The sequence below is a fragment of the Canis lupus genome, chromosome 26, assembly GCF_048164855.1.
Source record: "Canis lupus baileyi chromosome 26, mCanLup2.hap1, whole genome shotgun sequence".
NCBI classification, from domain to species: domain Eukaryota; kingdom Metazoa; phylum Chordata; class Mammalia; order Carnivora; family Canidae; genus Canis; species Canis lupus.
Window position 1 is genome coordinate 39,134,196 of NC_132863.1, and position 20,155 is coordinate 39,154,350.

The 20,155-nt window shown below is 46.2% G+C and overlaps 1 long non-coding RNA gene across 2 annotated transcripts in view; it reads left to right on the forward strand.

Annotated features, from left to right (window-relative positions):
• Positions 1–20,126, forward strand: part of LOC140618629 (uncharacterized) — a 41,378-nt gene extending 21,252 nt beyond the window's left edge. For both annotated transcript variants that reach the window (XR_012018697.1, XR_012018696.1), the window contains 2 exons: positions 19,313–19,478; positions 19,978–20,126. This is a non-coding gene — a long non-coding RNA (uncharacterized lncRNA). The remainder of the gene's footprint in view (positions 1–19,312; positions 19,479–19,977) is intronic.
• Positions 20,127–20,155: the final 29 nt, after the last annotated feature.

Here is a 20,155-nt window from a genome sequence, read left to right on the forward strand (position 1 = left end):
CTTTGGAACCAAGCCTTCAACCTGCACTTTCTGCCTTTAATTTCACTTGCTGGGAGTTTCAAGACCACAAATAGTGAAGAGGCCTGGGGTAGCCACCCAGAAGACCAGACATACCTGGGGAAGGGAACCAAGGCACCTCTGCTGACAGCCAGACCCCTGCTGGGTGTATGGGTGAGGCCCCCTTAGACCCTCCAGCCCTAGATAAGTTGTCAGATGACTGTAGCCCCACGAGTGAGCCCAGGAAGGCCAACAGGACTACTGCCCAGACTGCTACCCCACAGAACGGTGAGAAATGACCCACTCATCGTTGCTTTAAGCTACTAAGTTTTGGGATAGTTTGCTACACAGCAGCTAGAGTGGAAATCATTGTTAACACAGTTAAAATGAAGGTTCTCTGCTGAAACCACAGCTGTATTGCCATATGACTGCTTCTCCAGCACAGCAGTTTCTGGAGGATTTGTGGAAGCATGTGTCATAATGTGTCCTTAGCCCTTTTATGAGGACACTGGTAGCCCAATGGTAATTTTGCTTCTGTTCACTTATTAAATATATGACCATTATTTTCCATATGAAAAAGGAACTGTCGTTAGCACTAGGGACACAGATAAATTTGGCATAGTATGCTAAGAACTCCCAGGACAAGAGAGGAAGTGACAAGAATGCTTCTAGGCAGGAATTCATTCAGGAAATGTCCGAGTACCAGACACCACTTTCAGGGCCAGAAATACAAAGATGGGAAGGTCACAAATGCAGACCTCATGGGGTCTTTGTCTGGTGGGGGACCTGGACTTCAATAAAAAGAAGACAGGGCACCTGAGTGGCTCACTCAGTTAGGCATCTGTCTCTTGGTTTCAGCTCAGGTCCTGATCTCATGGGTCGTGAGGTCGAGCTCTCCATTGGGCTCTGTGCTCAGTGGGAGTCTGCTTGGATATCCTCTCATTCTACCCCTTCCCCTGCTGCGCTCACTCGCTCTTTCTCTCTCTCTCTTTGTCTCTCAAATAAATAAATCTTTAAAAATAAAAATAAAAAAGAAGACGTGAACATGTGACCACAAATGGTGTCCAGTGCTGTGAAGAAGCAGCACAGGGTGCCCAGAAAGAGAATTCACCTGGTGAGAGGAGGTCTGGAACGTTCGCTGGGTCAGTTAGGTCAACCTGGAGCCCAGCTTTGTTTTACATACAAACACAGAATGTTTTCTACCTCGTTTTTATATATACTGAACTCCCCTGGAATGCTATGACCATATAAATTGAGAGAAGACTGAACTTTGCTTGGGAATTCTCCTTGGTTGCTCTTCTGGAGGAACAGCTCTGGCAACAAACTCCGTGTGCTTGAAGCACGTGGGTGGTCCGCCTGCACTTGAAGCTGTATCTTTTTACCTGTAAGCTCAAGCACCTGGAGACTTTACTATGCCTTCCAGCATTATAATACAGATGATTTTGTTATAAATTACTTTTTACTCTCCTTTATTACACAGTTTGATGATTACATATACATTGTTTTCTTATATAAGTAGGTAGGTTATGTTACTGAGGAATTTCATTTCAGGGTTGATGAAGAGGTGTTGGCTCTGATAAGGTTAGAACCAGAGGCTTTGGGGCACCTGGGCTGCAGTAGTTGGTTAAGTATCTGACTCTTGGTTTCGGCTCAGGTCATGATCTCGGGGTCTTGGGATCAAGCCTACATTAGGCTTCACCCTCAGCATGGAGTCTGCTTGAGATTCTCTCTCTTCCTCTGCCCTCCCACTTGTGTTGTCTCTCTCTAAAATAAATTTTAAAAGTTTTTTTAAAAAGAAGAAAAACTGCAGGCATCTTCAAAACCCTCCTTCTGCTGGGGGACAGGGAGTCGGGCCAGTGTAAGAGCTAACAGAGGGTATGGGGTTAGAGCCCAGAGAGCTAGGGACAGTGTGGTACAAGATGAGGCCAGAGGAGGACATGGGGACACTGGATCCTCATACAGTACTGGGGGGGATGTGAAATGGTACAGTTGCCATAGACAACAGTCTGGCGGTTTCGCAAAGGCTAAACATAGGATACCATCAGAATCAGCAATTCTACCCCTAGGCATATCGCCAAGAAAAAAGGAAAATATATGTTCACACAAAAACTTGAACACAAACAGCATTATTTATAATGGCCAAAAAAGGAGAAGTGACCAGGGTGTCTGTCAACTGGTGACTGGATAAACAAAATGTGGTCTGTTCTTACAATGGAATATTATTCAGCCATGAAAAGGAATGAAGTACTGACACATGCTACAATGTGGATGAATCTAGAAAACATGATGCTGAGTGAAAGAATCTAGACATAAAAGGTCACATAAGATTCCATTTATATGAAATGTCCAGAATAGGCAAATCCATAGAGACAGCAGATTTGTGGCTACCTGGGACTGGCAAAGGTGGACGGAGCAGGGTCGGAGAGCGACTAGTCATACATATGGGGTTTCTTTCATGGGTAATGAAAATATTCTGGAATTAAATAGTGCTGATTGTTGCATAAGTCTTTATATATTAAAAACCAGTAGGGAGGAGCACCTGGGTGGCTCAGCGCTGTGGTACCCTGGTGGCACCTGGGTGGCTCAGTCGGTTAAGTATCTGCTTTCAGCTCAGGTCATGATCCCAGGGTCCAGGGATTGAGCCTGCATTGGGTTTCCTGCTCCGCGGGGAGACTATTTCTCCCTCTCCCTCTGCCTGCACGTGTGTTCTCTCAAATAAATAAATCTTTAAAAAAATTCTCTCCCTCTGCCCCTCCCCCCAAATATATATATTAAAAACCACTAAACTGTATACTTTTTTATTTTTTAAAGATTTTATTTATTTATTCATGAAAGACAGAGAGAGACAGAGACAGAGGCAGAGGGAGAAGCAGGCTCCATGCAGGGAGCCTGATGTGGGATTTGATCCCCGGACTCCAGGATCACGCCCTGGGCCAAAGGCAGGCGCTAAACTGCTGAACTACCCAGGCATCCCTAAATTATATACTTTTTAAAAAGATTTTATTTTTAAGTAATTTCTGAACTCCGCATGGGGCTTGAAGTCACAACCCGGAGATCAAGAGTCACTCTACTGACTGGGCTAACCAGAAGCCCCCTAAATTGTATACTTCAAAAGGGTGAATTTTAGGGCATTTGAGTTTTGTTTCAAGCAAAACAAAAAGATGAAGCTGAAGAGCTAGATGGGGCCACACCATGCAGGACGCCATGGCCCACGCTGAGTTTTTATCTTCAGCCTCAGACTAATGGGAGCCGTGGAAGGTGTTGGGCACCAACGTGGCAGCACAGGTTTGCATTTGAGAAGGATCTCCTTGAATCATGGCCTGGAGACGGATACAACAGATGGTTTCAAAGGGCAAGGAAGAGCCAGTGTGTGGACCAACACCCAGCTTCAGGCTGGAGCAGGAGGGCAGCCACTCTGAATGCAGTTTGTGGGGATGACTGTCACAGGAAGAGGCTTGCTGGGAGAAACAGCCTCTGATGATAGCATCTGGGAGGATGTTTTAGAAGAGGAGGCATCTGAGCAGAACTTTGTGGGGTTGGTTTAGGGCATCCAAAGATTCAAGGGACACTCCAGGAATAAGGAAGCAAATGAGGAAAGGTTTACTGTGGTTTTATTTGGCCAAGTAGGAAGGGAAACAAAAACTGTGGTAATGTATTCGGGTCCTCTAGGAAAACAGATCCAATCAGATATATAAAAACGCATATACGAGGAGATTTAATACAGGAACTGAAGCATGAGGTTATGGAAGTCCCACAATCTGCTCTCTGTAAGCTGGAGAACCAGGAAAGCCAGTGGTGTGATTCAGTCTGAGTCTGAGACCTGAGAACCAGGGGAGTCGATGGAGGACAGGAGAAGATGGGTGTCCCAGCTCAAGCAGAGAACAGATTTGCCCTTCCTTTGCCTTACTGTTCTGTTCAGGCCCTCAACAGATTGGATGATGCCCACCTGCACTGGTGAAGGCAGCCTTCTTTACTCACTGTGATTCAAATCCTCATCTCTTCCAGAAACCTCCAGACACACTCAGAAATAATGTTTTACCAGCTCTCTGGGCGTCCCTCATCCCATCAAGCTGACGTAAAAATCTATTATCACAGGTCTGCTCCATATCAACCTGACAGCTATATGCATCTTCTTAAACTATTCTTGATTTCCTAACAGAGACAATGACTTAAGTTCCGATTATGTCTAACATGATACCACTATCGAAGGCACAGCACAGGAACACTGGCCAACAGAGTGTATCCTCCCACACCCCCCAACTTCCTGGGGGAGGCATCGGCCCCTCCTCACAGAAGACAGATTTTTTTTTTAGATTTTTTTTATTTTATTTATTCATGAGAGAGAGAGAGAGGCAGAGACACAGGCAGAGGGAGAAGCAGGCTCCATGCAGGGACCTCGATGCAGGACTCGATCCCAAGTCCCGGAATCACGCCCTGAGCTGAAGCCAGACGCTCAACCTCTGAGCCACCCAGGCGTCCCACAGAAGACAGATTTAAACGGCGCCATATCCCTCGGGTCCTGCAGCTATGAAAGGGCTGGCAGATTTTTCATCTCAGATCTGTTTGGGGAAAAAAGTTGCCCAAGGTGGGTTCAAGCCAACTTGTAGCATGTGGACTTTATTTTATAGTCAATAAAGTCATTCTTTCTCATCTTGAGTCCCAAAACTCAGTCGTCCTTGAATATCTGTTTTGTATTACACATTCCAGTCCCTCAATTCTCTCGATAACATGTTTCCTTCAGGGAGAAATTGTGCTTGTCATTTGGAAAATGTGATCCACTCTTGCACTGGAGATGCTCAAGGACTCCAGACATCTACCTAGATGGGGGGAGGTAAAGTGTTTAAGTGTCAGAGAAACCATAACCCAGGGATATAACACCAGTGGGCCTTTGACAGCTGCCCAGTAATAAATGAGAGACGTGAATTCTTTCTGCCACTCAAACTCCCCGGCTTTGCTCTAAGCAGTAAGTACCAAAAACAAATACATATTTGTTGAAGTTTTGTTCTGTTTGGATTCCAGTTGTTGAGATATAATCATTTCTTGTAAGTAATGCATTTTTTTAAAAAAAGGTACTTGAATCTTTACCTTATGGTTTAACAGCCACGGAAAAAGTCTTGAAATATTTTCAAAGGGAAAGAGGTAGGGCAGGAGGGAGGGGACAGAGATAAAAGATACAGTTATCGAAACTTAGGAGCCAGCACAAACTAACCTAGTCGGAGGCAAATGGGACTTCTGAAGGGGAGGAAAGTGAACTGGGAAGAACGCCCAGCACGTGCCACCAGCTTGCTTTCCTTCTGGCGTTTATGCACTCTGGGACCTAGAGGGAGCCTGTTTGTGGGGGCAGGAGTGACCCTGGGCCTTCTGGGTGCTGCAGTGGACAAGGGGGTGACAGCCTTAAGAACAGCAGAATTGACTTCCAAAGTAGGTCTGCACATTTCCAGAAAGTTCAGTGTTTCCTTACTTGCCTCAGGGCAAAAACAGCCACTGGTGCTTTAGAAAAGCAGGTGTGGAGCACCTGGCTGGCTCAGTCAGTAGAGCGTGCAACACTTGATCTTAGGATTGTGAGTTCGGGCCCCACTTTGGGTATAGAGATTACTTAAAATATTTAGGGGTGCCTGGGTGGCTTAGTTGGTTAAGCATCTGCCTTTGGCTCTGGTCATGATCCCAGGGTCCTGGGATGGAGCCCCACAGGGCAGGCTCCCTTCTCAGCGGGGAGTCTGCACCTCCCTCTCCCTCTGCAGCTCCCCCCCCCGCCGCTCATGTGCCCCTGCTAGCTTGCGGTCTCTCGCTCTCTCGCTCACTCTTGCTCTCAAGTAAGTAAAATCTTTAAAAAAATAAAATAAATTAAAATCATCATAAGAAAGGTAGGTTTAAGGGCCTTACCCCAAACCCAGTGAAATAGAATGTCCAAGAAACATGGCAAGTTGAGTGATTATGGGCAAGTTACTTAACTCACAGGCATCCATTTCTTCATCTTGAAATGGTGATAAGAGAGCCCAGCCTCAGGGTTGTGTGAGGATTTAATCAGGGCATTCAGGTGAGGAGCTCCGCAGCATGCCGGGACCTGAACCACACTGGATAGCCATTACCTGCTTACCTCCTGTATTCTGTTCCAGGTAAGGCACAAAGCTATAAAACCACCCTCTCTAGCCTCAGTCTCAAGAGGCGGCCACTGGTAGTAACCTCTGCAGAGCCCATCTGCATCTTGATCCAACCTTCAGTGATGTACTGCACCTGTTTTATGTTGTGGTGACATCGCCTGTGCTATTGTATCGGCTCACCCTTCACCAGAGGGAGTAGAGTTCTACTGCCTTTGGGTTCAGTCTAAGATGGTCACTGCCTTTTAGATCTGTAGCTGGCCCTTCAGTGACACATGCTTGGGTCCACTCACACATGGATTTTTTTCAATAAATACAGCACAATACTACAAATACTCTTCCTTATGGCTTTCTTAATACCACGTTCTTAAGCTTACTTCATTGTAAGAATACAATATGTAGCACATACAACATGCAAAAATATGTGTTAATCTACTGTTTATGTTATTGGTAAGGCTTCCACTCAACAGTAGGTTATTAGTAGTTCAGTTTTTCAGAGTCAGAACCATACATGGATTTTCAACTGTCCAGGGCCACTGCCCTCCAAGTCCCTCATTGTTCAAGGGTCAACTGTACATAGACTTTGGTTGATCACCCTCATTTACACACAGGCACTGACTCTGGGCCAGAACTGTTCTAGGTTCTGGAAATCAAGTGGTGAAAACAAAATTCATGCCTACATGGAGCTCATGTCATCACACGGGATGGAAATAATAAAGAGAGCCAATAGATATGTCCAGAATCCCATCCTTTCTGACTGGAAGCAGAGCTGGAAACAGTAAGGGAGTGCCAGAGGGAACCTCAAAGGCCCCGAATGAGGGGAAGGATCGTGGTAGATAAGGTTAGGGAAAAGGGGACAGAGACTACCGGAAGCTATTGAGAGGATTTTGCATTGACTCTGAGTGAGATAAGAAGCTTTCAGAGGGCTTCAACCAGAGGAAGGACCTGATCTCACTTAGGTTTTACTGGAAGCCTTCTAGCTTGGAGTCAGGAATAAACTGTAGAGGGGCAAGTAGGAGAGAAACCAGGGAGGGGGCCTCTGCAAGAGATGGCGGTGACTTAGAAGATATGGAAGTGGTGAGAAGCAGTTGGATTCTGGATATATTTTGGAGGCCAAGCCAATAGGATGGGATGTGGGTGTGAGAGAAGCAGAGGAGTCCAGGATGATTCCAGCAGGAGTCACCTGGAAGCTACAACCGCCTGAATGGAAAAAGCTTGATGAGAAGGTGGGTGGAGAGATCAGGGATTTGATTTGGACTGCATTAAGTTTGAGATGCCTAGTAGATAGAAATAATGAAGGGGCTGAGTAGGCAAGTTAATATATGTATAGGTTCAGAGGAGAGATTGGGGCAGGAGATAGCAGTGTGAAGACCATCAGCATGTAGGTAGTAGTTAAAGCCATGATAATGGGGCACCTGGGTGGCTCAGTCAGGTAAGTGTCTGCCTTTGACTTAGGTCATGCTTCCTGCTCAGCGGGGAGTCTGCTTCCCCTGTTCCCTCTGCCCTCCCTGCAACTGGTTTTCTCTTTCTCACTCTCTTAAATAAATAGATGAAATCTTTAAATAAAAGTAAATAATAAAGCCATGACAATGAAGACTGTAACCTGGAGAAGGAGTCATAGAAGAGGTCTGGGACCCAGGCCTGAAAGTCTCAGCCTTTAGAAATGGGGGCCAGTCACAACCTTACTTGGCAGATGCGGAATCTGAACTTTCTCCTATGGGACCCTGAGTGCCCCATCTCACCTCTCGCGACCTCCCCAGCCACGGCATGAGGTGAGGGAAGGATCCGGTGAGGTGAGGATGGGAGAGGGCCACAAACCACAAAGGGCAGAAAATCTTGGTGTTCATTTAGTTCTTCCTAGAGAGTCACGTCCAGAAATCCACATTCATCCTAGGTCGGACTGTATCACTGGCACTCATTTATTCCACAGACATTTCCCAGGAACCTTCTATGTGCCAGGCACTGGTTACCGACAGTAAAAGTTGACACAACCCCCAGCCTCAGGAGCCTCTCTTCTAGCAAAGGGACCACTGTCCTAACTGTGACCTTTTTGCAGTCTTACTTCTCTTGGATTCCTGGCATTTAGTGCTTTTAAAAGTTTATTTTCTCAATTTTTGTGTCTGTTCCTAAGACATGAGAAGAGAGCATTCCAGATTTTTGTGAGTACTGCTCCACTGACAGAGTACAGGTATGTTGTAGAGAATCAATTGCTATGTTTGTAATGTTGGTTTTTCAGTGACACAGGACCCTCATTAACAGTCACATGACGACAGCAGTGTTCTGCTGTGGTGGAAATGAAGCAAGATAGGTGTGAGAATGCAGACTGCCTCATACCGTACAGCCACACGGTGCTGGTGCTCAAGCGTCACTGAAACGCAGTGTGCTCCTTGCTTCTGTGCTCATAGCTCAAGTGGAAGCTCTCACACCGACTGGTCTTTTAAGGGAAACTCAAACATAATTACTCATCTTTTTAAAATAGAAATTGAGACAGAAGCCATTGGCATTTCTGACATTTCATGAGACCCTCTTAACACGCTCCTAAGCAGGATGAGGGCCACTCATCTGTTCGGGAAACAGTTAAGACACATAAGGTGTCAGATCTCTGTCACCACTTCCCAGCTGTGTGACTATAAGCAAGTCGTTATACTCGGCAGGCTCTGAGTTTCTCCATCCATAAAACAGGAGACGCTGACTGTTCCTATCTATCTCCTGCAAAGTGTATGACATCAGACCTCTGAAGGCCGTGGCTTCCCACAGTCACCTCTCTCCCTAAAGCGCCATTACTGTGGAAGGGAAGGCAGAGGGTTGGGCCAGGCGGCGGGAGAGCCCTGGTGTTGTGTGAAGGAAGGGGAGGGGTGCCACCCAGGCAGGAGCAGATCAGGTTACTCCAGCCTTAGCACTCAGCTTGGACCCTCCCAGACCTGCGTGGATGTGATGCTTCCCACTGGCAGGCTGGCAGGAAGGTCTGCCCTGGTGGTGCTGCTGCATGGCCAAAGAGAAGGCCCGGGGCACTACTAGCTCCTCCTCCTGAATGGGGCAACTGGGTAGCTATGGGCAGTGAGGGGGTTCAGGGTTCACAGTGGAGTTGTTATGGTCCTGGATGGCCAGAGAGCTAGTGAAGCCATGCATGAACGGAAATGGAGTGTGCTGAAGACAGAGAAGTGAAGACAGATGATAATATTTAGAAGACGAAGAATTCAGAGAGAAATGAGAGCAAAGGGAGTGTCTGAGGAATTTTGGGATGTGGCCACTTCTTGTCCTTAAATCACCTCTTCAGAGTAGCTCACTAACGATAAGTGTAAAGGACTCTGACCTCAATTAAATCTCAACGTTGGGAACAAATTAGCACCATCAGAGCATCTTGCAAATGCTCCTCTGTGTGAAGAACCGCACTTTCAGTTCAGACTGCCCTCTGTTGGATGTCTCAGCCCCACATCCCAGTCCTTAAACTCCACAAGAGAAGGAAAACAAACACCCAGAGAGCCTTCCAACCCTTCCCATACAATTATCATTTTACTGGGCCGCCTTCAGCCCAGGGCCTGATCCTGGAGACCCGGGATGGAGTCCCACGTCAGGCTCCCTACATGGAACCTGCTTCTCCCTCTGCCTGTGTCTCTGTCTCTCTCTCTCTGTCTCTCTCAGAATAAATAAATAAAACCTTAAAAAACAAAACAAAAGAACCAGATGTCCCCCCACAAAGGGGCTGCCAAGGCACCCAAATCAGAGTCCCCTTTCTTAAGCAACTTAAGACACGATCTTAAGGACCGAGGTTCAAATGTGACATGAATATGCTTATTCAAAGCCTTTGCTCCTGGTTCTGGGCAGGGCACCAGAGCAGTCAAGGTAAATGACCATAGCACTGTTAGAGGTTGATAAAAACAGAGGGACCTCCCTGGACAGGGAGTCAGGAGGCTATGTTCTTGACTGTGTCTTGAACCCGCATGTGACTTCCATCAAGTTCTTCCCCTGTTCTGCCTGTCGATTGGCAGAAGGAGGCATAAGTTCAACGGTGCAGTTTCCAACTTTAAACTCTGCTGATGATGGCACTGCCCCTCAGGAAGACAGCTTTGGCGGTATCTACACATTTAAATGTGCACACCCGCTGGTTTCTTGGACTAGGACTAGAGGAAAACAGGAGTGCACAAGACAGATGCACAAGATGTTCACTGAAACACTAAGTAGTGATGACTTAAACGTCCACCATCACAAGACTATCTAAATAAGTTACTGCATACCTATACCTTGGAAAACAAGGTAGCCTGGAGAAAAGAATGAAGAATGTAAGTAGTAAAGTGGAAGTATCACCGTGATTTTTTTTTTCCTTAGCATGTGCAGTGGTAGGGGGTGGGGCAGAGAGAGGGAGAGAGAGATTCATAAGCAGGCTCCACACCCAGCTCAGCGCTTGAGATGGGGTTTGGATCTTCCAACCCTGAGATCATGACCTGAGCCAAAATGAAGAGTCTGAGGCTTACCTGACTGCCATCCAGGTGCCCCCACTATGATATATTCTTGAGTGAAACAAGCAAAAATACCTGCATGGTATATGCACATTGCTATATTTTATATATAAACAAATATATATATAAACATATATATGTGTATGTATATAATACAATTTTTGTTATATATATAACAAAAGATCTTGAAGGAAGGGTGAAGGGGAAACTTAGTCTTCCCCTACAAAATGCTTTACTTTTATAATAAAAATTACTTCAAAAGATTTTAATCTGTGGAGTAATATAAGGTAGATCTATATGGGTCTCATCTAAGCAGTTTGAGTTCTTGACCTACCATCAACCCATGATGAGAGATTTGCAGTGATTCTTAGATTCGGGTGTGTCCAGTGCTTTCTGCATCAGCTACACGTGCCAGCCTGTGGGGTGGTCTATTTGGCAAGTGGGAAATGGAGGTTCCAGACGAGTTTTTCAAGGCTATTTCTACTGTACACAAGATTACCTCCTCTGGGTTCCTACAAACCTATTTCTCTTCCTATCTTTTGGGACCTCATCCCTAAGGGGACACTTAGCATGCTGTATCGTAATTGTGGGCTCAAGCACAATACTGTTCAAAATGAGGTCTGCTGAGCCTTAACTAAAAAAGCAGGGCCTTGGGGATCCCTGGGTGGCGCAGCGGTTTAGCGCCTGCCTTTGGCCCAGGGCGCGATCCTGGAGACCCGGGATCGAATCCCACGTCAGGCTCCTGGTGCATGGAGCCTGTTCTCCCTCTGCCTATGTCTCTGCCCCGCCCCCCCTCTGTGTGTGTGACTATAAAAAAAAAAAAAAAAGACATTTCCTAAAAAAAAAAAAAAAAAAAAAAAAATTTAAAAAGCAGGGCCTGCATTTGATAGGTCTTTGGGATTTTTTTAATTTAGTTTTTTTTTCCCCCCAGCAGTTCGTTTTGGTTATATTTTACAAAGATAGGCACCTGCAATGATTGGAAAATTCTTTAACAACTGGTCCTTCAGCAGTATCTCTGAGAAGCACCGAGCTGCTGGAAAGAAGAGAGTCATCCACACTGCGGCAGGCACCCCATGTTTGGCATCTGAATGACTATGTGAATGAGCAAGAGTAAGGCACGGGGTGGGAGCGGGGTGCCCAGAATCTCAGTTTATCATTCAGGCCATGCAAAGGGCAAGAGCAGAGGACTTCAGGGTCACGGCCAGACTTGATAGGAGCATCCATCAGTGCTCTCTCTTCCTGATTTTGAAGACGAAGCTGGGAGATCTTTCCCCCGAGTCATGGAGATGTCCAGGGAACAGTGAGGCGAGGGCCACACACAAATAAAAAGCAACATTCACTGCTCATGATTACAAAGTCAGACAAAGATAGCAGACTAAGATAAACATTCTCCTTACCAGCCTGAACAAGGAACAGAAAACACAGGGCACATGCACAAAGCTCTTATTTTAAGCACTGCTATTTAAGAGGAAGCTTTTGGACCATTTGCCTCAGGGTGAAGAAACTGAGGAGTGGGCAGGGTCCCACTGTGGGGCGCAGGTTCAACCGTGAGAGAAACAACTTCAGCCTGAAGTTTCTGCCTCAGAACTCGTGCAAAAACTCCCCGATCCAGAAGGCTGCTGGGCATACCTTGCTCCATTTTGCAATTTGCTATAGGCACTTTCCAGAAACAAATAGATCCTCATTATACCTAAAGAGACCCGAAACTAGAAAAATGACTGCCCTTTTTGTTTTTAAGCTTCCCTGTAAAGTGTCATAGAAAGCAGGGTTGGAATGGACCTGAGTCCAAAGCCCTACCCACTGTGTGCCATTCGTCCTCCCTGGCTCGCCCCAGTCCCCACACTACGAGTGGGATAACAACAGGACCAAGTTAATGTGAGGAGTGAATAAGAGAATGTGCATAGCACACTTAGCTCAGGCTTGACCTGACGTGGCATGAGCCTCCCACAAACGCTAGCTCGGGGCTCTTCGTAATCATAGACCAAAGTGCAGGCCCAAAGGAGTCTTGAGCAGTGATAGGTACCATTAATTCAACACGTGGCATGTGCCAGAAACAGTGTTAAGGGACACATTTATAATCTGGTGGGATTCTTGGTACAACCTGTGAGGTAGTTACTCAGCCCCTTTTAGACACAGGACTCGGAGAGGTAAGGTCCCCTGTCCAGCTCAGCACAGAGGCAACCATGCCAGGAACTGAACCAGGCTCCCCTGCTGTGCTCCCCATCATCACCCACCTCTCTCACCCTCTTGGCTTCCTGGGTCTTGCTTTCTTCTGTGTTTCCCAAGAGAGAGCATGAGATCATGGGCATCAGCTTTGGCTGGCTTTGTTGTTGTTCTTAAGCCTTCATCACTGGTATGATTTTTCAAAAATTTGGCATTCCCTTAAATTAAAAAAAAAAAAAAACGTTTGGTTCTTAAATGTCCCCTGAGGAGGGAAAAGAAAGGTTTCTATAAATGATTTAGTTCTTTTCTCCCTGATGTTGAATTTAATAAGGCTAAGTCATTGGATCTGCACTAACAAGTTGGGTTGTTTGTTGGTTTATTTTCATTTTGGAAACTCCTCTCCATAGTGAACCACACTCCCTCTGCTGAAAAAAATCCCATGAGGAATTCTGATCAGATGCCGGGGCTGTGGGGCACATCCCCTGGAGGGTATCATGTTTCTAGAAGGCTCCTAGAAGGCAACAAGTCTTGCAACCTGACTCTTAACTGCCTTCTTACCTGTTGGATTGTCTCAGGGCAAGGGGAAAAGGACATAGGCATGCTTTCTGCTTCCAAACAAAATTATGTACTTTGTAAAGGAAGGAATATTTTTAAACCAACAATTGAAATTCACTTAACTCTATAAAAGGCAACACAAAATGGTGAGAGCCCTGGAGCCCAACTACTTAGGTTTGAGTACCAGCTCGACCCCTTACCTGTGTGGCCCTGGGCAAGTTGCTTGACACCTCTGAGCCTCAGTTCCCTCCTCTGTAAAATGCAGGTGATAATAGCACCTAAATCCTTATGTTTTTCTGAAGACAAAAGTGAGTTTGCCAGAGACTGAAGGATTGTCCCAGAACTCTCAGGGATAAAACTGGGAAGGTCCCAGGCAAACCAGAACGAGTCAATCACCCTAAGATGAAACTAGAGTACAGTGTAAATGCTTTAGGAACAGTCTCTGCACATTTTACTACTCCGTAGTCTTAGCTGCTATTATTCACAGCTACTTCCAGCATCCATCTTATTCCTTGCCATTGGTTGCCATGGTCCTCGTTTATTTAGTGTCCACTCTACAGGGCCTTCTGTGTGTCTTTCATCCTTACACCACTAAACCGACACCCCCAAAGTCCCCAGGAAATATTTCTTGCCGTTTACAGAACAAGTTTCCGGAGAATCTGTTCTATGCCAGGCAAACAGCTCTTCAACAAATCTTGTAGTCTTTTCCCTCCTTATCTCCCTCAACCTTCAGGCAGCATCTAACTTAAAGGTTAAAATAGAGAAAATCCGTGTGATGCTGAGTGGCATGCCTACATGCCAGGAACGCCAATGATTGCCTGCAACCCCCAGAAGCTAAGGAGAGAGGCCTGGGACCTTCTCCCTTACAGCTTCCAGAAGGAACCAACTCTGGCCTTGATTTTGGAATTACGGCCTCAGACCCATGAGAGGGCAGATTTCTGTTGGTTAGGTCGTACTTTCGTTACAGCAGCCCTAGGAACCGAGTAGAGCCCCTTTCACAAGACCGTGTCTTTCACAAGTCTTGTGTCCTGACAAATGCAAGGGCCTCCTCACTGGTCTGCCTGCCATCTGTCTTCCCTCAAGTCAGCCTTAAAACACCAGCTTCTGACTCCCAGGTCAGAGACACCCCATGATCCCCAGCACCTACATCAGCACTTCCCAAACTCACTCGACGTGAAAATCCCACAGACAGTGGTTAAAATGATAGGTTCCTAGCCTGGTTCCAGACCTCCAGAGATGGGCTTGCAGAAGGGGAGCCTTGGAATCTGCATTTTTAATAAGCACCCAAGATGATTAGGCACATTGGGGGCACTCTGGCCCACAAGATGAGATCCAGAAGAGACCAAGGCCCTTGGTTCAGTGATTTCCATACCATGGCACCAACCTCCTTTTCAAATGTCACTTCCCAAGGTTTTCCAGGACCTCAGAATCCATCCCACGGTGCTGCCTGCCTCGTAGTCCTTCAGCTTGCACATCCTTTTTACACAAAGATGCTGATGTACTTTGAGAACTGCTCTGCTTTCACCATTTTCGTCCCTAGAACTGTTCTTCCTTCGTCCCTCTTCTACATCTGGAATCCAGAATCTGAATGATCCCATAGACCTGAAAGTTGTCTCTGATTATTCAGTGATAGCCTTTCTGTGAACTCAGAATAAAACCCAAACCCTACACCAGGACCTGCAAAGACCCTACCTGTCCTAACCCTGTCCACACTCTCACACTGGGTCTCTTTTGGAACTGTTCTTGAAGTTCCAGGCAGAGGCTTTCCTTTAATTCCCCAAACCAAGTTTTTCCCCACCTGGATCTTTGGCGCATGCCCGTCTCTCTCCACACCACCAACACCTTATAAATATCATGTCCTCAGAGCTTTTCTTACAACCCATCCTTAGTAGAAAGCACACACACACACACACACACATACACACACACACACTTATTCTCAGTCACCACACTCTGATCAGTTGCCAACATTTAAAAATCAGGAAGTTTCACATAAAAATGTCCAGCCTCTTACAGAATCAGCAGACCTGCCACTACAAAGCCCGCATTCTCCCACAGCCTCACAGGCTGGAGGTGAGCCCTGTCCTGGAGCAGGAATTCTCTGCAGGCCCCGCCCAGCCTCTCCATTCCCTTCAGTTACCTGCCTGGGCCATAAACAGCCATGTTTGTGACACTTCCTTGCCCCCCTCCCAAGTTGGGTTCACTTATCTGTCTGCCTCATAGAGAGCGATGGCTTTGGTCCCCACTGCAACTCCAGCATCTCTCCTGTGCTGGGTGCATAGCTGGACCTCACTAATCATGAATTGGATGGATGGATGGATGGATGGATGGATGGATGGATGGGATGTCCTGCCTCCTCCCTGTGTCCCATAAGCCATACCATTCATTTTGCCTTTTAATTACACCCTTCCCCGCAACACTTAACTAACTTGTTGCCCCCATTGCCTCCCTCCTCCGTAGAGCTTATGAAAATATAAATCTGATCCTTTCATTGCCCAGTTGTAAACATTTGAGGAGTCTCTGAGCACCAACTGGGGAAAGCATAAACTCCCCGCGAGGGCATCTGAGGCCCTTCTCATCTGGTTTCCACCTACTTCTCCAGCCCCCACCTCCAGAGAGGGTCCTCACCCGGCACACCCACGCAACCACGCCATGGCTTGGGGAACACACCATGTTCTTTCCCCGCCCCCACACCTCTGCTGCAAAGCTGGCTTTCCCTGGAATGCCTCCTCCCCCGTCCCACTCCCCGCCATGCCTCTAGCAAACTCCTACTCATTCTTCTGCCCTAGCACTAACCAGAGTCACTGCACTGTGAAACACTCCAGACCCCCCCTCCAGGCTGACTTAGTCATTCTCTCATTTCTGCTCCCACCTCCCCCCCCCCCCTTCATACCATGGCCTCAGCACTGAGTAATGGCTCAAAATAGCAGCTGGTGTCTTCTGAGTACTTGCCGTGTGCCAGGCACAGAGTGAGCTTTATCGCCTTTAGTCCTCACACTCACGCTGAGCCCCTGCCTGGAAGGAAGCCTTCCCTTCCCGCTCAGGATCCCCTACAACCCACCCAACACACAGAGACACAGGAGGATCTCTGTCTCACCTCCAGCTTCCCTGAGAGCCTGCCTCTGCCACCCTATGTTGAATTTTCTTTCTCCTTCCGCATCTTGCCCCCCACCCAACAGGCCTCCCCATCTCCCCTCCCTGCTTTATTTTTCTCCAGGACTTCTGTCACTAACACACTATATACATTTTGATTAATTCTCTTGTGTATTGTCTCTACCCGGTGGAATGTCTGTTCCGGAAGGGCAGGGATTTTTGTCATGTCCTCTTCACCATCTAGAATTGCACCTGGCACATAATAGACAATAAATACTTATTAACTCAAAGAGGCTAGCTATTATTACTATTAAGATGTGTCCCACAGGTGGGTGGTAGTAGAGTCAAATGTGATCTCTGGATTGTCCCAGAGATCCCACCACCACCCTTAACTTTAGTGGCCACCACTTCCTGAAGACGTCTCTCCCTGACTCTGATTTCTCAGCTAGCCCTGGGTTCCTTGGAAGCAAGGACTCTATTGTATTTAGATTTGCGTTTCCCTGTGTGAGCCACAGTAGGTGCTCATGGGTATTTGCCAAACCTATCTACAGTGTAAACTGAAGTAGACATGGTATCTTCACTTTTTGCCCTCTGTCTCCATGCGAAAAACAGTGTTACATACATAGTTGAGGCTTTAGATACTTATTTCATTAACGAATTCTGTTATGGCAATAGGTAATAAAAATAATTAGCCATAATGACAATAATAGCTCACATTTACAAAGTCCTTACTCTGCACTAGGGCCTTTTAAATGCTCTGTACATGAAGGAGGACGATTAACTCTCTTACTGTCCTCATTTTACAGATGATGAAATGGAACCTCAGAGAAGTTAAGAGCTCGCCCGAGGTCACACAGCCAGGAAATAGCAGAGGCAGGATTTGAACGTAGGCACCTGAGAGTCTCATTCTTAACTGCTATGGGCTGCATCTCAGCTAAGAGATGTCCATTAAAAGGCCACCCTGTGTGGAAACAAGAATGGTTTATTACACATTTCTGTTTTATTTCAAGGGATTTCTTGAAATTCTGCCAAAGGCTTTGGTAGGCAATATTACTTGCTAAATAATAACCACTAGTATGCATATTGCATTTGATGGTTGGCAGTGCGGCTTCATGTAGTTTCTCATCTGATCCCTGCAACAATGTGATGAGGTGACCACTTATGTCTCCTCTCATGAAAGAGGAATCTGAGGTTCTGAGTGGGTAAAGGAACAAGGTCAAGGTCACCCAGCCAGTGAGGAGCAGAGCAAGGGCTCAAGTTAACATCTGTCACTTGACAAAAAATTGAGATCTTAGGGAGCCTAGGCTGGTCAATCGGTTAAGCATCTGCCTTCAGCTCAGGTCATGATTCCAGGGTCCTGGATCAGATTAGGCACTCTGCTAGGTGGAGAGCCTGCTTCTTCTCCCTTTCCCTTGCCCCTACTCATGTTCTCTGTCTCTCTCTCTCTCAAATAAATAAACTCTTAGAAAAAAAAATTAAGATGAGTGTTTCCAAACTAAGTCTCTTTCATGTCACTTAAAAGTAAATAAAATAATCCACATGAAAGCCCTTGCCACAGCTCTTGGAGCCAGGTAGGACCCTCATATTTGTTAAGTATCATCATCTTCATCAACACCTCCAGGAACTGGAATATTTTAACTGATGACTGCAGCCTGTCTGTTGAGCTTGATGGAAAGATTACCCTTTTCATTCTAGTTCATCCCTCATAATGTTGAAATAATGATCAATCTCCATTATCCCTGGGGAACCATAGAATGTTAAGAGCTGGAAGAGATTGTGGAGATGAGCTCATCCAGTGGCTGCATTCACAGATGGAGAAATTGAGTCCTCGAGAGAGAAGAGGTCAGAGGGCACACTTATCGAGGGCAGGGCTCATGCACTGTGCCTGGCACATACCGCCTCCCACGAAGATGGGCTTTTACCTAAAAGGGCATCTAGCTTCTTAAAGGCTACAGGAGGTAATTCATGAGTTTCCTGAGCTTTGAGCACCTCCACCTCACCCCCACACAAAGTACCAAAGTGTTATAAGCTATTAACCAGAAAACCAGTCATATGACTTAATTCCACCTCTGCTAAAGGGCTTAAAAATGCTTTGGTGAGTAGTCTGAGATTCATAAATATACACTTCAGCTCTTTCTCAAAGAATTATTAACCAGCTCCATCAAAACTGGAACTTGAGCAATCAAGGAGAAAAAAGAGCTGGCAAGAGAAATGTCTTGAATAAAATCTCGCCACCAGTATATATGACTTCTTGGCACCTCTAGCTTTTTCCTTTTTTTCTTTTCTATGCGTTAGAGGAGGAAGGAAAGAAAGAAGTATTATTGGATAAGACATGAATCAATAAAACTAATCGTGAAAAATTAGACTCTTTCCACTTCACAAGATCGATTCCAAATGAACACAAAAGTCGTGTTAAGTTGTAGAACTTAAAGACAGAAAGTATTGAGGAGGATACAGCACAAATGTAACCCCCACTGGCTTTTTCAGAGGACGAGGACAGAGACAGGCTGGAAGGACCTGACGGTGTGTGGGTGTGATAATCAGGGGTAGCCCATTCCCAACTAATGATTTTGAGAACCTATAATTTATCAAGCCCGTGTCATACTCACCTTACTTATCTCACGAACTCACTGGGTACTAATTCTCCCAAGCATGAGACTAGCTTTTCATTCCACACTAAGGCCTTGATCAGCTTTGGCCTGAGGATTTGGGGGTGGGGAGAGGTGACAGAGAGAAATGAGATTAGGGTTCAGCCTGGGAACTAAAGAAACAGAAATATAAGACCTCCTCTGTGTTGTGTCTCTGGGCTCCTTGCTTCTCAAGGAAGTCTGAAATTCAGGCTCTGCCAACAAACTTGTGGCCACAACACCTCCCAGAATGAAAGGGTTCCCCTCCTCCACAACACCTTTATCAAATTCAAACTGTTTTCCACATTTCTTCCTTACACAGCTCGGGCGCACCTGTGACGCAAGCCTCAGAGCAAATTCCACTCAGGAGATCCAGGAAGCTCTGGCCTGTCCCTCCTGTCTAGAAAAGAAAGTCCAAGAGGGATACCACACCCGGAGGAGGGGAGAGAGGACATGACAACACCTCCAGGAATGCGGGGCCCACGCAGGTGTGTTGGCATCCATGAACTTCCTTTTGAAAAGGGCCTGATAAATCAGTATGGATAACAGTAATAAAGCTCAACCACCCGGCAGTGGCTTATGTTGAACTGGGGCCCTGGCAACTGGGAAGGGGAGAGTGACAGCTGAGAATAAAGGTTCCTAAAGGCTGTGACAAGTTTTCTACTCAATGGTTCTTAAAGTGGGGGCCCTGAGATCTTTTTAGGGGATTCTCTTTTTTAATATATTTTTTAAAGACTTTATTTATTTATTCATGAGAGACACAGAGAGAGCTAGAGACACAGGCAGAGGGAGAAACAGGCTCCCCGCAGGGAACATGATGTGGGACTCGATTCCAGGACCCTGGGATCACGACCTGGGGTGAGCCAAAGGCAGACGCTCAACCACTGAGCCACCCAGGCATCCCTTTTTTAGGGGATTCTCAAAGCTAAAACTATTTTCCTAATACTGAACATGTCACTTGTTTTTCTCATCCCCATTGTCTCACAGGTATCCAGTGGTGGTTTCCAGAAAGGACATATGTGATGATATCACCCTGATGACTCCTGGACTGTGTGTTTGTGTGTTCTTGTGTTTAAACATCCTCAGTTTTAATTCTCATATAATGAATATTAAAAAGACATAACATACACAAACAATACTTGGGGGCCCTCCATAATCTTTAAGG